The sequence below is a fragment of the Mustela lutreola genome, chromosome 9, assembly GCF_030435805.1.
Source record: "Mustela lutreola isolate mMusLut2 chromosome 9, mMusLut2.pri, whole genome shotgun sequence".
Taxonomy (NCBI): domain Eukaryota; kingdom Metazoa; phylum Chordata; class Mammalia; order Carnivora; family Mustelidae; genus Mustela; species Mustela lutreola.
In genome coordinates this window covers 30,762,537-30,780,448 of record NC_081298.1, presented here as the reverse complement: position 1 = coordinate 30,780,448, position 17,912 = coordinate 30,762,537, and the positions used below count along the sequence as shown (strand labels likewise).

Here is a 17,912-nt window from a genome sequence, read left to right as displayed (position 1 = left end):
AGATCACAGGTAGGTAGAGAGGCTGGCAGAGAGAGAGAGAGAGAGAGAGGGAAGCAGGCTCCCTGCCGAACAGAGAGCCCCATGTGGGACTCGATCCCAGGACCTGAGATCATGACCTGAGCCGAAGGCAGCGGCTTAACCCACTGAGCCACCCAGGCGCCCCTCAAGTTTTTTGTTTAGGGAAGTTTTCTCAATTCATATATTTGAATGCCAGTATACATGTGTTGGAATCCTTTGTTTTTGTTCCATATATGTTATTCTCTTCCTTTTAAAATTCACTGTTTTGGGTTCTAAAATATTTTTTTTTTAATTTTGGGGGGGGGCGGGTAACAGAGGGAGAGAGAATCTTAAGCAGGCTCCATGCCCTCTGCGGAGACAAACACTGGGCTCGATCTCACAACCCTGAGATCATGACCTGAGCCGAAATAAAGAGTTGGACACTTCACCAACTGAGCCACCCAGGTGCTCCTAAAACTCATTGTTATTGTCCATGTTATGGTGCTCATTTTTCTGGAATTCCTCTCTGATGTTTGAAGCTGAATTTTTCCTATTTTTTTTAGTGCTTCTCTGAGCCCTTCATTACTGTGATGATTTTATGTTTCTCTTCCACTTTTTTCCCTAAGTCCTGACAGCTTATATTTCTCCTCTTCCCTTTGTCTTAAATTTTTTCTTGTGTGCTTATAACTTTTCTTTGAATTATTGTTTATAGGTGATTTTTTAAAAGATTTTATTTATTTATTTGACAGACAGAGATCACAAGTAGGCAGAGAGGCAGACAGAGAGAGAGGAGGAAGCAGGCTCCCCGCTGAGCAGAGAGCCCGATGTGGGGCTCGATCCCAGGACCCTGGGACCATGACCTGAGCCGAAGCTCAGTGGGACCATAACCCACTGAGCCACCCAGGCGCCCCTATAGGTGATTTTTTTCATTAAGTTATTGAATTTATGAGAAAATCTTCGTCACAACTTACCTATCCAAGACAAAGTCTTTCTCAAGTGGGAGTAAGGGGTCTCTCTCTGTGGCTCTTTAGAAAGCTCTAGACAACAATATAGAATACTAACAGTAATATATATTAACAGTTATTAACAGTGGTACAAACAGTAATACATATTTACTTCTTACACTACACTATAGTAACTTGACAGGCTTTTGTCTCCTGATTGTTGAAAGCACTTCTGACATTGTTCCTATTTATTGAATGTTTGCTGTGACCGACAGAGGCTTCTACATCACGATGGAGGAGAAAATGGGAGTGTGGGACAGGAAGGGAAGATAGGGGAGTGAGGGCAGGGTGCAAGGCCAACTTCCGTTGACTTCACAATTTTTCCAAGAGTGGGTGGGTTCTCACCCCAAGAATTCTGAGGTGATGCTTCTGTTGCTTCCAATGCCCAGCCCTTAGAGATTACAAAGAAGCAATAACCTGACTTTCTCTACTCTCACCCCCGGACATATACCAACCTCAGTTTCCTCATTCAGTTTCAGTTTTTAAGTGAGGCTAGCAGAGTGAGGACCCAGTAGCTGTCATTCTCTACCTGGTCTGGGCTGCTGAGGAGGCAGAAAGCACAAAGGCTGAGAGACACCTTTGATAGACTGCCTAGATTCATATCCTAGCTCTGACTGTTGTTGCTATGATTTTGGGCACGTTATCCAACCACTCTTTGCCTCAGTTTCCTTTTGTGTAAGAATGAAGATAATAATAATACCACCTACCAGGGCTATATGAGAATTAAATGAGCTAAAACTTGTGGCAAGTATTGTGGCAAATAACGTGATAGGATTAATTTTTTCATTTCCTTCATTCACAGATATGTATCGAGCACTCTCAATATGGCTGTTGGAGAAGAACTGATAAACTGATAAATAAGACGCCATCTTGGCTGTTGGGTTGGTCGACCTGAGGAGGGGCTCACTGTAGATACACTTTGAAATGTTGCTGTGAGATCACTGAAGAAGTGACGGAGTAGGTGAGGAAAGGCTCTTCAGGGAGGGCATCCTGAAAGAAGGGGCACTGGAGCCCAGTTTTGGAGAATGAGCAGTCATCAAGAGTAGGTCCCGAATATGGGAAGGGCTTTAAGTAGAGTTCTAATTGGATTATGGAACTTAGGGGATGCAGCAGACGCTATGATTGACTGATCTTTTACTTGGATTGCATGTTTCAGTTGGGAAGATGAAGGGTGGAGGGCACTGATGGACATTACATCAAGGGTAATGGGAGAAAGAGTCCAGCAGAGAGGGGGAGGAAAGAGTATCCAGGAGGGAATGCTCGAGCCAGTTAATGGAGGTGTGAGAAGGCACGGCACGTTCAGGGAACCCACCACTCAGGGTCTCTCAAGAATGCCCAGGGGCCAGGGTTCCGTGGACAGAGATGACAGAGATGAAAGGGCCAACAGGTGGGAGATGAACAGACTATGTGACCACTCAGATAGAGACTCCAAGCAAGCACTTTCCACCTCTGCTCATTTCTTCCTTTTCTGAGATCACTAACCCATTTTACCTGCCCACCTTACTCTGTTGCAAGCCACAGCAGATGATGCCCAGAGACTGTATGAGCTGATGGTGGGCACAGGATCTCTAAGTGCATGTAGACTTAGAGATCAAGACTGCCATCTGGGGAGAAGTTAGAGCAGATATGAGGAGAGAAGGCAATACGAGAAGCAGGGAAGAAGAAAGGGAGGGAGAGAGGGAGACAGAGAGATGGGGGGCAAGAATGAGAGGAGATTGTAGGTCACAGTCTAGCCCTCTTGATGCTGGCTCACTTCCTTCCCATGAGTTCTACAAGGAATTTTATTCCTTAAAATCAGTCTCTCTTTACTTAGGCTGGTTCAGAGGGCTTCTGTTTCTTACCAGAGGGTGCGATGAGTCTACATGTACTTAGAGATCCTGTTTCTCTAAGTCTCGATTTCTGAGTCCACCAAATGCATTATTGGACAAGATGTTGTTTAATGTTTTCTCTTTTTTTGTTTTTAGCTCCTTGATTTTGATATTTCTTTTATTTCACCATGCCTAACATGGTCCCTTGCACACCACAGATGTCTTGTAAACATCTATCAACATAATTTTGAATGTGTATTGCATTATGACAGGATAACATTTTCACACCAAGTAATTAGTATTTCAATACATCCAAGAATGGAGGGGGAGCTTTGATGGAATGTAAACTTGGGGTCAAAGAAACTTCAATAGATAGCTAGAAAAATTATATGAAATCTCCTATCTAATCTGAAACACAGTTCAGTTACCAAATTCTGTTTATTTATTTTTATTTTTTTAAGATTGTATTTATTTATTTGAGAGAGAGCAAGTTAGAGAGTGTGAGCAAAAGCTGGGGGAGGCGCAGAGGGAGAAGCAGATTTTCCCACTGAGCAACGAGCCGGATGTGGAGCTCGATGTGGGGCTCAATCCCAGGACCCTGAGACCATGACCTGAGCTGAAGACAGACACTTAACTGACTGAACCACCCAAGCACCCCACCAAATTCTGTTTATAAGCACTTTGTTTAGGGGGATAGCTGTGCAGAGAGTTTTTGACGTATGCCTCTCTACCAGTACTTACTGGGAAAAGTTGCTTATTTGCAGGGAATGAACTGACTCTAAGCTATATACTTTGAGTCCTTCACTTTCCTTTTCCCCCTCTCACCATCCCCCATCTGCACTTGAAGTGGAGGAGGGAAAAATCCAGGAAAGGCAGGTCTCCTCTCTGGGGCCTCTGGGGCCGGAGACTGGCACACCTGAGTCTTCTTCTTCTTCTTCTTCTTTTTTAAAGATTTTATTTATTTATTTGATAGAGAGAGATCACAAGTAGGCAGAGAGGCAGGCAGAGAAAGAGGGGAAAGCAGGCTCCCTGCTGAGCAGAGAGCCCGATGCGGGGCTCGATCCCAGGACCCCGAGATCATGACCTGAGCCGAAGGCAGAGACTTTAACCCAATGAGCCACCCAGGTGCCACCCAGGCGCCCCGCACCTGAGTCTTCTTAAGTGCCAACTATATGAGAGCTTTAATCTGCCCTCCCATCTCCAAGGATGAGTCCAGACACTGTACTGTATAAATATTTAAGATGCTATGGAAATTTCTTAGTGGTGGATAAAGTGGACGCTTTTAATTAAGAAAGCCCTTCTCCATGACAGATAAAGCTGTGGGGTTCAGTGACAAAGTCTTTGTTACTCAAATTTCCCTATGTCTCTCCACTTTATGAGAACAAATGGTCCCATCAGCAGCCATAAACAGAAATTTCATCAGCTCACTGAGACTTCGGCCAGCCATACTTCCATACTGGTTTTGGAGGTGGGGGTGCCTGTGGGGGGAGAATTCCCAGAGGCCTCCCTTGCAAGCTCATAAGCAAATCCAGGAGGCTCCAGACTCGTGTTCACTGATATCCTGGTTGTGTCGGCCATGCCCACCTCATCTTACTAAGTTCTTTTTCTTCCTTTGTATTATAGGATTTTATCTTATTTATTTATTTTTTAAAAAGATTTATTTATTTGACAGAGAGAGATCACAAGTAGGCAGAGAGGCAGGCAGGGGCGGGGGCAGGGAAGCAGACTTCCTGCTGAGCAGAGGGCTGATGCAGGGCTGGATCCCAGAACCTGGGATCATAACCTGAGCCTAAGGCAGAGGCTTAATCCACTGAGCCACCCAGGCGCCCCCAGGCTTTTATTTTTTTTTTTTGTGCTTTCCCCTCTGGCTTTATTGAGATATAATTGACATACAACATTAAGTAAATGGAAGCTGCACAGCTTGATGATTTGATATATGTGTATATTGCAAAACAATTACACCAATAAGGTTAGTTAACACATCCATCAGTGGCCAGAGTTACCATTTTTTATCAAGTTCTTTAACAGTCACTGCTGTATAAGGAACAACCCAGACCTGAGTGACTTAAGATGCAACCATCTATTGAGCTCAGGGTTGTACTGGTTGGCTGTCTGGACTAGATTCAGCTGGATTTCTTCCTGCATCAGCGGTCAACTCGGGATTGGGTAGAGGGCTTTCAGATCTTGGTTGGGTCTTTCACATGTCTGGGGGGCCTCAGTTGGAACAGCTGGGTTGCCTTGGCTCTGGGTCAAGAGATCTCTCACCTTCCAGCAGGCTAACTCAGGCTTACTCATGTGGCAGTGGAGAGGGTAGAAGAATGCAAGGCTTCTTGAGGTCAGGGTCTGAAAAGGTACAGTGGGACTTCTGCTACATTCTGTTGGCCAAAGCAACAGTATCAACCCAGATTCAAGGTGGGGAAGTAGGTTCCCCTTTTTTGTGGGAGGAACTGTGAAGTGTTTGCCGGGAGGGGAGTAACTGTGACTGTTGTGGCAATTCATCTACTACTTTCTGGGTAATGTCAACATACCAAGCCCTTGAAATGGAGAAGCGGAATGAAGTGTAGGTCTCTCAAGTGTTGCTTAGCAGGAGGGTCCCCAACACATATCTGCTTGGGCCCCAGAGTCTCTCTGCAGTTTATGAAAGAGTTTTTGGAGTTGTAACATAGAGTTTCTATCTTCCTAGGATCCCTGGTGTGTCCAGAGGGCCAAGTTGGGGGCAGAGTTGAATTCCATCTTCCTTCTGGCACTAAAACTTTGTTACTGGACCAAACCAAACATGGTTTCTTCTTTCCTTAGAATGAAAATAATCTCCCAGGAGGACTTTTTTCACCTTCCAAGCAAATAGATTTCCAGCCAGCCCACCATGCTAGTGTGTCAGACATGTCCAGTGGCAGACCTCGCTGAGTCTTCTCTAATTCTCTATAACTCATTAGATTTTCTTTTGCAGAGTCTCTCTTCCTGGATAGCAGAGGGAAAAAAAATGGAGTCTGAGGCAATAATTCAAACAGTCTTTCTGGTATCCTTAGAGACTTCCCAAGTTCTTCCTGTGGTGGCACGTGAGGGGGTGCCTCTGGGTCTCCGCTAGGCCTCCCCGCAGAAAGTCTGCTCCAGATCATTCCTTGAAAGCAGAACGCTGAGGGGTGATGGCCCTATTCCTCAGTGCTCGGCTGCGGAAGCCTGCGGCTTGTGTACCTCATGGACTGGGTGCTCCGTGCTCCTTCAGAGCTCTGCAGTGCTCCCTGACTTCCCCAACGACGTTAACCAATGTTCCTTCACCAATATTCCCTCTGAGACCTCATCATATCCTCCCGTTAGTCCCTGACCAAACCTCCAGGGTCTACTCGTCCCTCTCCATGCTGGGCCTTAGATCAGATGATTCGTGTGTTCTGTGTCACAACCCCTCAGCCTACCTGTGACCCTAGCAGAACCGTGGGGCACAGCTTCATGCACAGTGACTCATCCCACCTCTAGTGACAAAGGCAGTGGCTCTGCTTTTCTGTCCCAGATGTTTCCTTGAAAAACAACCAGAAGTAAGAAGAAGTAAACTTTCCTGGGAGACATCCTCAACTGGTGGGAGATGAGATAAATGCCCCCAGCCCCCTGAACTTCAGAGAGGACCATTTTGAGGCACATTTTATACAGTTCCTCAGAGGGGCCCCAGAAGAATGGAGACCCAGTTGTACACCCTTTATTAGCGTCTCCTCCTGCCCTGTCTTACGTCCCTGCTTTCTGGATCAACTCCAGATAAGTGACCTGTACCCAAATCCTTACCTCAGATTCTGTTTTTGAGAGAACTCAAACTAAGACAGGCCCCGCAGAAAGCCCGAGACTCACAAGTTAGCTTCCTTCTGAGGCCCCTGGTCCTGGGGAGCAGGAAGGAACTTCTGCATTATGTCTGGACCAACAAGGACTTATAGGTGACTCCAGAAACTAAATCTAGGCCAGGCCCTAGCTCTGTATAACCATGGTGATCCACGAAGCTGACTTTAAAGGGGCCGCCCCCTCTCCTAGCCCAGTGCCTGAGGACAGGGGAGGAGGAGGTAGGCAGCCCATGTGGTAATCTCCTGAGAACCTTCCTTAACCCATTGACATACCTCCTCACTCTGGTTAAAGGTCACAATCACGGAGGATGGGACCTTTCCTTCAGACTGTCTGTCTCCTGCTTCTTCCTCTCTTCTCCCAAAATCCACTGGGAACTCAAGAGTGGGCTTTGGGCCTCCAACTCTTCCCTGCAGACCTTCCTTCTCCCCAGGCGTGTGGTAGAGCTCTGATCTACTGGCAAAGCCTGCCCCTTTCGATGTTCTGTGGAGACATGAGGAATTTGGAAAATCAATTTCTCTCTGGCCACACTTGACTTTCCTGCCACTGCTTCGCTAAAAAGATGAGGGAAGTCGACTCTGAGACTCTGAGTCAATCAGTGGCTTCCTCGCTCTCTAATCTTGTGCTGTCCCAATAGGGTAGCCACCAGCCACCTGTGGCTACGGAGCACTGAAACACAGCTGGTACAACTGAAGAACTAAATTTCAAGTTCATTTAATCTTAATTAAAATTTAAATGTAAAAACTGATATACTCAGTTTGGTTATTGGCTAACTTTAGAGTATATCTGAAACAACTTGAGCCTGTGAATCTACTTTCTCAGATAGAGATTTTATAAAGCTTAAACTGAGGTCAAGTATTTTTTTTTTTTTAAAGATTTTATTTATTTATTTGTCAGAGAGACAGCGAGCGAGAATGAGCATAGGCAGACAGAGTGGAAGGCAGAGTCAGAGGGAGAAGCAGGCTCCCTGAGGAGCAAGGAGCCCGATGTGGGACTCGATCCCAGGACGCTGGGATCATGACCTGAGCCGAAGGCAGCTGCTTAACCAACTGAGCCACCCAGGCGTCCCGAGGTCAAGTATTTTTTAAATGAAAATCTAACGTCTGAATTGAGATGTGCTGAAGTAGAGATACTCACCTGATTTCAGCCTTAGTACATTAACAGAATGCAAAATACCTCGAGTCATGTCTTTATATTGTTTACATGGTGAAAATGGTAATATTTTGAATACATTGGGTTAAATAAAATATATCATGAAAATTAATTTCACTTGTTTTGTTTTTAAACTATTTTCAATGTAGAAAGTTTTGAGTCTGTGGCTTGCACTGTATTTCCGTTGGCCAGCCTGTGTTCTAGACAGTGCTATCTGCTGCTTTCCTGGAGCCATGTGCCTCCAGGGCCAGTCCCCAGGGGTGGATGGTGGCAAGAAAAGAAGGTTTTGAGGGTGGGCTTCATATAGCTGTTTAATATTTGTGAAGTATTAAACCTGTTACAGATGTATTGTCCCTATACCCACTGGAAGGATAAGAACCTTTTCCTTTCTCTTCTGTGGCTTCTGTATGGGGAAACTGATGAAAAGAAAGATGTTTTCTGGTATCTTGAATTAATCAATTTATTCACCAGCATGGAAATATAAGCAGAGGGTAATGGATTCTTTATTTCTTTTTTTTTAAAGATTTATTTTAGACAGAAAAAGAGAGAAAGTGGTGGTGGGGGGGGCTGAGGGAGAGGGACAGAGGGAGAGGGAGTCTCTAGCACAACTGGGGCTTGATCCCAGGACCCTGAGATTACAAACTCAGCCAAAACCAAGAGTCTGTTGCTTAACCCACCAGCCAACCAGGGGTCCCAAGGACTGGACTGTTTTAAACAGGGCCTAACGGCAGGGTCCCTGACAGCCCAGTTTGTACAAGAGTCCTCCACCCCAGCTGATTGGTCATACATAGCATGGTTACCTGACTCAACCTGGGCCAGAGTTGCTCTCTTGGGGGATTGAGTAAAGGCAAAGGGACTCCAGCTCCACCTGGCTGCCGGTCTTCAAAAGGGGAGCTCCAAGCCCCAGTGATGTAAATGAGGGCCACCCTTTGTCATGTATCTGGGGCACAAGAAGGCCCATTTGTGAGCCAAGGGAAGAGCTGGCATCTCAGAGAAGACTTTCTGAGTTCCTGGAAGCGCTCCAGGCTCTGGTTGTGCCTCTCATGCAGCTCTCCCTACCGTTCTGACCTCGAGGTCATAGAGAAAACACCCTGTCCTCCAAATACATCCCCGGGTTGGTGCTCATGTTACCTGCAAAGGAGCAACTTACCAATACAGAGTAGAGGCTGAGGGGTAGGGGAGAATATTAATGGGAGAGCTTTGTGTTTATAGGTCAAGGGGAATGTACAAGTAGATTTTTTTTTTTCTTTTTTCCCTACAGAAAATGCTGATCAGTGGCCTCCTTGTTCCAGGGTAGCTGACACAGTCTTGGGCACCACCCTACAGCTGCGTTTTGGGTTCAAAGGCTTTTGTGGCTGGGCTGGGAAGCACATCACCATTTATAACATTGTTTCTAAGGGAGACACATTCCAAGATCCAAACAATGAATTTAGTAAAGAATGTTTGGCTTTTAGGAGGGATGAGCAGAGCCGGCTGTATCCTGGGGGCTGGCTATGCATTAACCATTAGCTTCCCTTCCCTTTAGACAAGGAGATTTACCGTGCAGGGCTGGGGCATGTATGGGAGGAGGGGTTTATGATAAGAGGAAGGAAATAGATAAGGGGCCCCGCAGTTGGGATTCTCCAAGTCTTCCTCCGCACTGAGCGTCCCCATAGTCCAGGGATGGATGAGTGAGGGAGGTAAGAGGTGGACAAAGAAACTTGTCTTCCTTCCCTCACGGTCACGTCTGCCCGCCCGCCTGTCGAAGTGGGCTTGCCTAGCCCCTGCTCAGCTCAAACCCTTTTTGGAATAAGGCGGGGTGTTAGAAAATGAATCCCACATCCTCTGCCTGGGGAATCCGGGGCGCTCGAGGTGGGCTCTGCGGGGCGGTGTGACCATTCCCTGGGAGTGGCTGTCACAGCTTGGGGCGAGCCAAGGGGCTTGGGCCAAGACTCCATCCGGCTTAAGAGGGCAGAGGCGAATGGGGTGAGGGGAGCCAGTCCAACCTCTCCACCCCTGCACTTCTACCCCCGCCCCGCCACCGCACCCCCCCCCCCCCCCCCCACGCCGCCAGCCCGGAAGAAGCGCTGGCAGCCTGAGCCCAGACTCGCAGGAGGGGAAGGAGGGGACGCGCAGCCCCAGCATTGTCTGGGAGGGAGGGGAGAAGCTCCGCCCCCCAGGAGGAGGGGAGGGGAGGAGGGGGATAGGGGACGGAGGGCGGGAGACGCGGGGAGGAAGAAAGGCGAGGGAAGTGGGGCGGGGGAGAGATGGAGAGCTAGAGAAAGACGGGGAGAGAGGCCGATCCGACGCGGTAGGGACGGATAAAGGCAGGGGGGCGGGATAGAGGGCGGGAGGGGAGGTGAGGAGGGCGGGGCGCCCGACCCCCAATCGCGCGTCCGCCGCCTGCGCCGCCCGGCTGGATTTGAGCCGGGCCCGCGGCTAGCAGACCCAGGCGCTGGCTGGAGCAACGCCCCCCCACCCCCGCGCAGAGGCACCCCCACTTTCCAACTCCGCGGGCGATGCAGCCGACTCAGGACGCAGGCAAGGTTCGGGGCGCGGGGCACTGGGCGCGGGATGCGGGTCGCAAGGTGCCGGGCACGGGCCGGTCCTCTCTCCCCTGCCCTCCCTCCAGCCCCGCCGAAAGTTTTCCCGCGGTGTTCCCAGCCTGGTCCAGGTCAGCGCCTCAGTCTTCCCCTGCCCTGGTCTCCTCTCTCCTCCCAGGGCCTCTGGGGGTTCCCGGGAGTGCGGAACCCCCGGGGGCCGCGTAGGAGCCAGCCCCTGAGCGCCCAGCTGCTGGCCGGAGAAAGTTGTGGCTCCAAGCTTGCCTTCCCTCTGCGACCCTTGGGGGTCCTTCTTCCCTCCGGCGCCCCCGCCCCAACCGCGGGGTTCTCGGGACTCCTTGGCAAGCTGGGGCCGCGCAGCAGGTGCCGGGATGGGAGGCCTGGACAGCGCTGGGAAGTGTCTAACCCCAAACGGGTCCCCATTTTCCCAGCCCAACGGACGGTTCCCCAGAGGGGGATCCAGCACCCGGCGCGGGCAGGCGTCGCTCCCGAGGCCACATCTGAAGGGCGCGCGGCCTCGGGGGCCCTCGGTCCTCGTGGCACTTCCCGTTTCGGTCTCCCCCCTCCGCCTACCGAGCTAGCGCCGAGGTCGTTGAGGACCTCAGCTTTGCGTCCTCTCTCTCCGGAGAGGGGCAGTTTCTTTGGGCGACCCGGCCACTTCTGCATTTCGGTCGCCTGCTTTGCATTCAGCACTTAAACTGGGAGAACCCTGGGGACAGCGCGGAGCGGCGCGGTGGCCCGACAGGGCGACGGAGGGCTTCCTCTTCCTCCGGGGCTCTTATGGGTCCTCGTTTGTTCACACCCCCCCACCCCCGCCACAGAGTGACAGCAGGAGCTGAGCGCCGCGCTTCTCAATGCTGCCCATACTTTATTCCCAGGTGTCCAGAATCCGGGTTCTCCCAGAGGACAGAGGCCGTGACTAACTAGCGTGGGCCAGGTTTCTAGTAAGTACCTTAATGGGATGAATGAAAATTAGACCCAGGGAGCTGCCAAGTAACAATTCATCCTGGAGTGGGACTCTGTTCCTGTCACAGCTGATCTTGGTACAATGGGAGGAAAGAATTAGAAACAATGATTCTTTTAAACAGCTGGGATTCAGAGCCTGGGGCCTGCTTTCCAGAGCATCTGGGGGAGGAATCTGGGTTTGGATTTATTCTACTTATCAGTCCACACTTATTTACTGGGAACTTTTTCTGGAGTGGTCTTTGGAATTAAAGAAACTTCTCGTGGCTAAGATATATTGGGTTTTTTGAGGGGAGGTGGGTTAGTTATTGGTGTGTGTGTGTGTGTGTGTGTGTTTCAACTTGTGTCTACATGTGGTGTCCCAGGGACTAAGTGTGAATCAGCCTGGGAGGCTCCCACTTGGGATCAGAGACCTTGCAGTGGGGTCGTGATCTGTGCTTTGTCCTCTGGACCTGGCAGCCTGGGAGCTGCTGCAGAGTCCTCTGGGCCCTGACAGGCTAACAGCCACATGGTGGCTGGGTTTGGGAGAGGTGGGATAGTTTGGGAAAGAGGGTAGGTGGTTCTTGCCCTGGCTGGAAGGACAGGGAGTCAGAGAGGCTGCCCTCCTGGGGAACCTCAGAGCGTGGGCTGGGCTGGGCTGGGCAGGCTGGGCTGTGAGTCCTGACCCCCCTTCAGAAGACGAAAGAGCAGGGGTAGCGTATATGGAGACAGGATAATCTGGCTGGGGTGCAGCTGAGATGTATCCCATGCTCCTTGCCCTTTTGAAATCTAGGTGCATCTTCAGGGAGCCTGGCTGAAAGGAGGCCAGGTGACCTGGGGCCCCCAGGCATGCCCCCCTCCAGGGGAAGCCCTGGGAAATGGGTGGGAAGGGGTGCCCCTTTCCCCCAAATGTGCAGACCACAGCATGCGTCCCTGTGCCTCAGGTGGCAGCATCTCCACCATCATGAGCTGGGTATGGGGAGTCTCATCCTGCCCCCGGGGCTCTGGAACCCCCCTCTCTGCATTCTGCAGAGCTTCTGTTCTTCCTGTTCCCTTAGAGGTCACTTAGCAGGGATAAATGCCCCACACCTGTTTTCCCTCCCTCAAGCTTCCATTTCTCAGCTTCGCTGTCCTAACCAGGAACTTTCAGTCACCCACTGGTTTTGCTTTGATTTCTTGGTCTATTTCCTGGAATCCCAGAGCCAAGCTTCGTGTCTGCCTTCTGTGCGTGAGCTGCTTAGGAATGACCAGGAGACTTGGCTGGAGAGGTGCCCAGGACTGCGCTTCTAATGGCGTGCCCATGACTGTCCCACAGCATAAAAGAACGCTGGCCTGATGATTGCCTTCGGTTCTCCCTAGGATACTTGGGCCAGAAGTGTCCTCACTGGGAGGGGGTTTACAGGCAGGACCTGAGGGCCAGAGAATCCTGCTGGGGTGCCAGGAAAGGGACTGGGACTTGCCAGGGTCTCCCTCTTTCCCCCAGGGGGAGAAACTGGGCAGGTCTCAGCAGTGTTCCTGGGACAGAACAGGACGGCCAGTCTCTGGGTTCAAGACAGAGCTGTTGAGAGCTGCTGCCACTGGGTTTCTAAAACTAGGGCAGTGGGGGTGCCTGGGTGGCTCAGTGGGTTAAAGCCTCTGCCTTCGGCTCAGGTCATGATCCCAGAGTCCTGGGATCAAGCCCTGCATCGGGCTCTCTGCTCAGAAGTGAGCCTGCTTCCCCCCATCTCTCTCTGCCTACTTGTGATCTCTGTCTGTCAAATAAATAAATAAAATTAAAAAAAAAAGAAAGAAAGAAAGAAAAACTAGGGCAGTGGTCCCCTTCTGCCACCTCCTTGTTTCTCTCACGGCTCCTTACAGTATCGTCCAGTGATCTACCCTCATGACACACTGTCTTATTAAACACCTCCCTGCATCTCCAGAAGAATGTTAAGTGAGTCCTTAAGATGGGGTCAGCTCCTGCAGACCTGTGATTGCTGGTTTCATTTCTTTGGCCTCCTTGTGGGTTCCCGTGGAGGGCATGTGTGTGTGTGAGGTTGGAGGGAGGGGATAGGGGATGGAGGCACAGGGGAAGTGGGGCACAGTAAACAGGGACATCCTCCGGACTCGGCTGGCAGGGCATCTCGTGGGTCATTTGGGATCGTCCCTGGGATGGAAGGCGGACTCTGGAGCCTATAATCGGCTGATGAAGCTGCTTGGGATGACAGTTTGAGGCTGTAGGACTCTGCCCAGGCCAGCTGTGGCTGATTCCGAGAGGGAAAGCTTACACCGGAGAAGGGGGCAGTGACAGGGTCTTGACTAATTCCCAGGGGATGAGCAAAGTGATATAGAAGGGCTTTCCCCTAGTCATCCCATTGATTAAACTTGACAAAAAGATACCCTTGCTGTCCTTGGACATCCCAACCCAAAGTGATTTGGCAAAGTGGGTTTATTTCACCAGCATGGCGCTCTCCCCGTGGCTGGCATGCAGTTCAATGTTTGTTTAACTGCTCATTTCTAAAAGAGGAATACAGTGTTGGATTTGGGGTTTGAATGGCATTCGACGGCTTCCAGCTCGATGATATTGGGCAACGTAATAGATGCTCTCAGCATCCTTCCTGTGTTCCCTTGGCCTCAGCCAGTGACCAAAGAAAGCTCCCTCACTTCTCTGCTGGGGTGGCATGGGGGCACGTGCTATGCTGTGTCTTAGAGTCGCCTAGTAACTGGTCCCCCTCACCGGCTGCTGTCCCTTCCCTGTTTCCCTTTCCAGCCCCCTTCCACTTGCACCCTGATCCTTGTTTTAGGGCCAGCTTCTTGGGGAAAGCAACTGAGGATGGGTTTCAGGCTGCAGTCAAACAGTCACGTAAAGCCTCTCAGCCTCAGTTTCCCCAGCTGTAAGACCACAGTTATAATTGTCTCCCGGTGATACTGTGATGGGCATTCAGAGGAGAGCCTGGCACACAGCAAACATTCAGGCTGCCATGGGCCGCTCATTGATCAAGATGGAAGAGGCCATGGAGGTTCTGGGAGTGGGCATTATGATGGCTCATGAATGGCCAGTTATAACGCCTTGGTGGAGAGAGGCTATCCTTCGGCTAGGTGAGAAAGCTGAGTGCACCTGCTCATGGCTGTCACATTTAGGCTGTGACCGGTGATAGATGCTGAACAGCCGCTTGGGTGGCACTGGGCCATCCTGGAGTCCTGCTGTGGTCTTTCCTGTTGCCAAGGGGAATTCAGCCCCGCCACCTTCTGCCTTCCTGGCATAATGGTTTCTCTTCATGACAGAGGCATGTTGTGTTCCCTGAGGAGGGGACTGATTTCTTATGGAAAGGACAGTCCCTACTTTGCTGAACTGCTATGCCATGCCACAGACACCCAAGTGAGAGTCCAGAAAATTCTATGTGGCGAAAAAGACCCTTGTGTGGCAGAATTCAACGTCCCTGCTGTGATTTTTATCCCCAAAGCTCTGTAGACAGTCCTGCAGAGGGAGTCCCGGACTCCACGGTGGCTCTGGTGGGAAATCTTATCCTAGGGATGTAATTAGGCAAGTGCAGAAAAATATGTGCACAGGGATGTCCCTTGCAGCATTCTTTGTAATAATAACCACTGAAATGGAGAGTAAACCTCAACAAAAGCAAACATGTTAATTCTGGTCCAGGTAGCCCTGACTTTTCCAAAGTTGTTTGCCTTAGGCTGCTTGGTTGTTTTTGGTTTTGTTTTAAAGATTTTATTTATTTATTTGACAGAGAAATCACAAGTAGGCAGAGAGAGTGGGGCGGGGGGGGGGGGCGACAGGCTCCCCACCAAGCAGAGAGCCTGATGTAGGGCTTGATTCCAGGAACTTGAGATCACAACCTCAGCCGAAGGCAGAGGCTTTAACCCACTGAGCCACCCAGGCACCCCCGCTGCTTGTTTTTTTTAAGAAGGATCTACCTGTTTTGTTAAAGAAAGAAATCCAAAAGGATTTTCAGTTTCTTAAATTTATTTATTTATCAGAGAGAGCGAGCAAGCACACAAGCAGAGGGAGTGGCAGAAGGAGAGGGAGAAGCAGGCTCCCCGCTAATCAGGGAGCCTAATCTGATGTATGACTGGATCCCAGGATCCTGGGATCATGACCTGAGCTGAAAGCAGATGCTTAGCCAACTGAGCCACCCAGGCGTCCCAGGATTTTTGTTTTTACGAAAAAAAGGCAAAAAGCATAAGTAGCACTCAGCATTTGTTCTGCAGTGAGCCCTTATGGAGGCTGTACCCCCCACCTCCACCGCCCGTGATGAGAGTGGCCCCTCCGAGCTCCTTCCCTGGGACCTACTCTCAGCATCTCACCGTCTCAGCATCAAGCCAACGCCGGAGCTTTGGACTGTGTCTGTGAGCATCTGTGCTTTGTCTTGATTTATTTTGTGTTACCTGTTAGCAAGATGTGTCCCAAGGTATCAGAAAAACCTAAACGAGGTTATGTTTGGGTCTGGGAACGCTAACACATTTTCCCATATAGATTAATGGTAATTGATTCTTTGCTTTAGGTCGCTTTGGCTCACGAAAAGGTTCATAGGAACTCTCTGCTTTTGGGTGGCCAGGAAACACCTCCATATGTACACACTAGAATACCATGGGGCTGCAAAAAATACAGGGGAGAGATGTGCATCTATTACTGTGGAAAAATATAATATTTCTCAAAAGCAGGTTACCCAACTGTGTTCTTTGCAAATATATCATCCCCTCCATTTTATATTTGTCTCTGGAAGGATGTGCAGGCAAATGTTCGCAGTGATTGTCTCTGTGTGGTGGCATTTCGGGGAGATACTGATCTTAGTCTTTTTTTAAGTTAAATATTTTTGTTTTTAATGATGGTAAAATATATGTAATAGAAAATTTGTCCTTTTCAGCATTTTTAAGTGTGGAATTCAAGGGCTGTGCAGTCTCTTGTCAGAGGATGCCATAGACTGAATGAGTTGAAAACCCCAGAGATGACTTTCTCGAAGTTCTGGAGGCTGGAAGTGTGGATTAGGGTGCCCACAGAGGTGGGCGAGAGGCTGTTCTAGATCTCAGACTTCTCGTTATAACTTCATGTGGCAGGAAGGATGGGGGAGCTCCATGGGGTCTCTGAGCAGGGCACTAATCCCCTTTGGGGATTAGTCACCCCTGTGAGTCATGCCCAAAGGCCTCGCTTCCTAATCCAGGCCATTCTGGGTTAATATTTCAATGTTAAAACTTGTCGGGACCCAAATGTTTCAACGACAACAGTGACATTATGTGTACTCCCTATGTTGTATGACCCTCGCCGGACTCCCTCTCCAGAGCTCTTCCCTTGTCCCAGAGACCCTGTACCCATCAGCTGTCAACTTCCCATTCCCGACCTGAGAGCCCCTGGCAACCTCATTTCCACGCACTGCCTTTGTGAATTTGCCTGTCCTAGGGATGGCATAGAATTAGAATCATTCAATAATCTTTGTGCTTCCCTATATTTGTCAAAGAAATAGAAATGTTTTACATAACAAGGAATGAAACAGCCCCATGGGAGAGTGGCGGTGTTTTGTCCCTGGGGGTTTCGTTTCAGGCAGGGCCATGAGGTCCTTGTCCTGGCCATCCGTCCCAACCCTGCCATCTTCCCCATTGGGGTTGGGGGCAGGCTCTGACCTCCCCGTTGGCCTGGGGGAGCCAAGGGCAGGTGGCCAGGCACTGACGAATGCAGCGCCCCTGGCCTCGGAGTTGACCGCAGGTGTGGCTTTCTGGTTGCTGGCAGCTGGGCCTCAGGTCCCAGACGGCGGCTTCTGTGGTGGGTTTGAGTGGGTGTGCTTGGGGTTCACTGTGCCTTGAACCTCAGAGCCGTCTTGCAGTGAGAAAGGTCCGAACCTGCTAGAGGTGGGTTATTGGGACCATCCGTCTTGAAGGCTGAGAACGACAGCCTCATCATTTTGATTTCAAGCGTCCTCTGTGTGTGTTCCAGATCCCGGGGCTGAACTTGACCTGCCAACTCCCCACCATAACCTGTTAAATTGCCACCATGGTGGCTGGGGGTATGGCTGTTGAATGTTCTGTCAGCAGGTGGGGTGGGCGGGCTGGTGTGCAGCAGGGGCATTAGCTGGTGGGGTTTGTGAGGCCCCAAGTGCTCCGGAGAGATGGGTGGTGGCCTTAGGTGGGCGGAGCCCTCTTCCTGAAGCTCCATATGGAACTTCACAGTTGATCACACAGACATTTGGGACAAGGATGGCTCTCTGGTGCATGTGACAAGGTAGTCCGGGACGTGGTGCAGTGGGGTGGGGAGCAGGGAAGATGGTGTGTCGACTCTGAGGTGAAAGGGGTCAGGAAGCTTCGGGACCCAGAACTGGGTCTTGTGGCCCTGTTTAGGCGTCATGGGAGTGGATCAAGTGGCTTTTCAATGGGACACCTTGTTCTGTGTGAAAAGCTTTTAGTTCCTTGATAAGTGAGCTTCCAGAAGGCCTGTCGGGCTTTCCAGAGAGTCAGTAAGAGGATTTAGGTGTGGGAGGGACAGACTTGCCCACTGAACTCTGAAGTCTCTTTACCTGGTTCGGCCTGTCTTCTCTCTGTCCAGTGGGAGGCTGCTCTTTTAATCCTGGGCAGTTGGGGGAGTGTAAAGATTTTACAGAGACAGCCTTTGAAGCCCATCTTGAGGAGAGGTTCTGTGTTGCACGGTGCTGATTTTTCTTCAGGGTTAG

At 50.3% G+C, this 17,912-nt stretch overlaps 1 protein-coding gene and 1 long non-coding RNA gene across 4 annotated transcripts in view; one reads left to right on the top strand and one right to left on the bottom strand.

Moving 5' to 3' along the window:
• Positions 1–4,655: 4,655 nt before the first annotated feature.
• LOC131808014 (uncharacterized) lies at positions 4,656–11,048 on the bottom strand. The gene is made up of 4 exons (XR_009344648.1): positions 10,894–11,048; positions 6,904–7,111; positions 6,220–6,321; positions 4,656–5,767 (listed from the first exon to the last, which is right to left on the bottom strand). It is a non-coding gene; the product is annotated as an uncharacterized LOC131808014 (long non-coding RNA).
• Positions 10,004–17,912, top strand: part of RASSF2 (Ras association domain family member 2) — a 41,266-nt gene continuing 33,357 nt past the window's right edge. Inside the window, exons 1-2 of one of the 3 annotated variants that reach the window (XM_059133865.1) lie at positions 10,004–10,070; positions 11,199–11,264. The gene's annotated coding sequence lies outside the window, so the exon portion shown is untranslated. Of the gene's footprint in view, positions 10,071–10,110; positions 10,306–11,198; positions 11,265–17,912 lie in introns of those variants that run through there. The other 2 variants (XM_059133864.1, XM_059133870.1) reach the window with 2 other exon arrangements.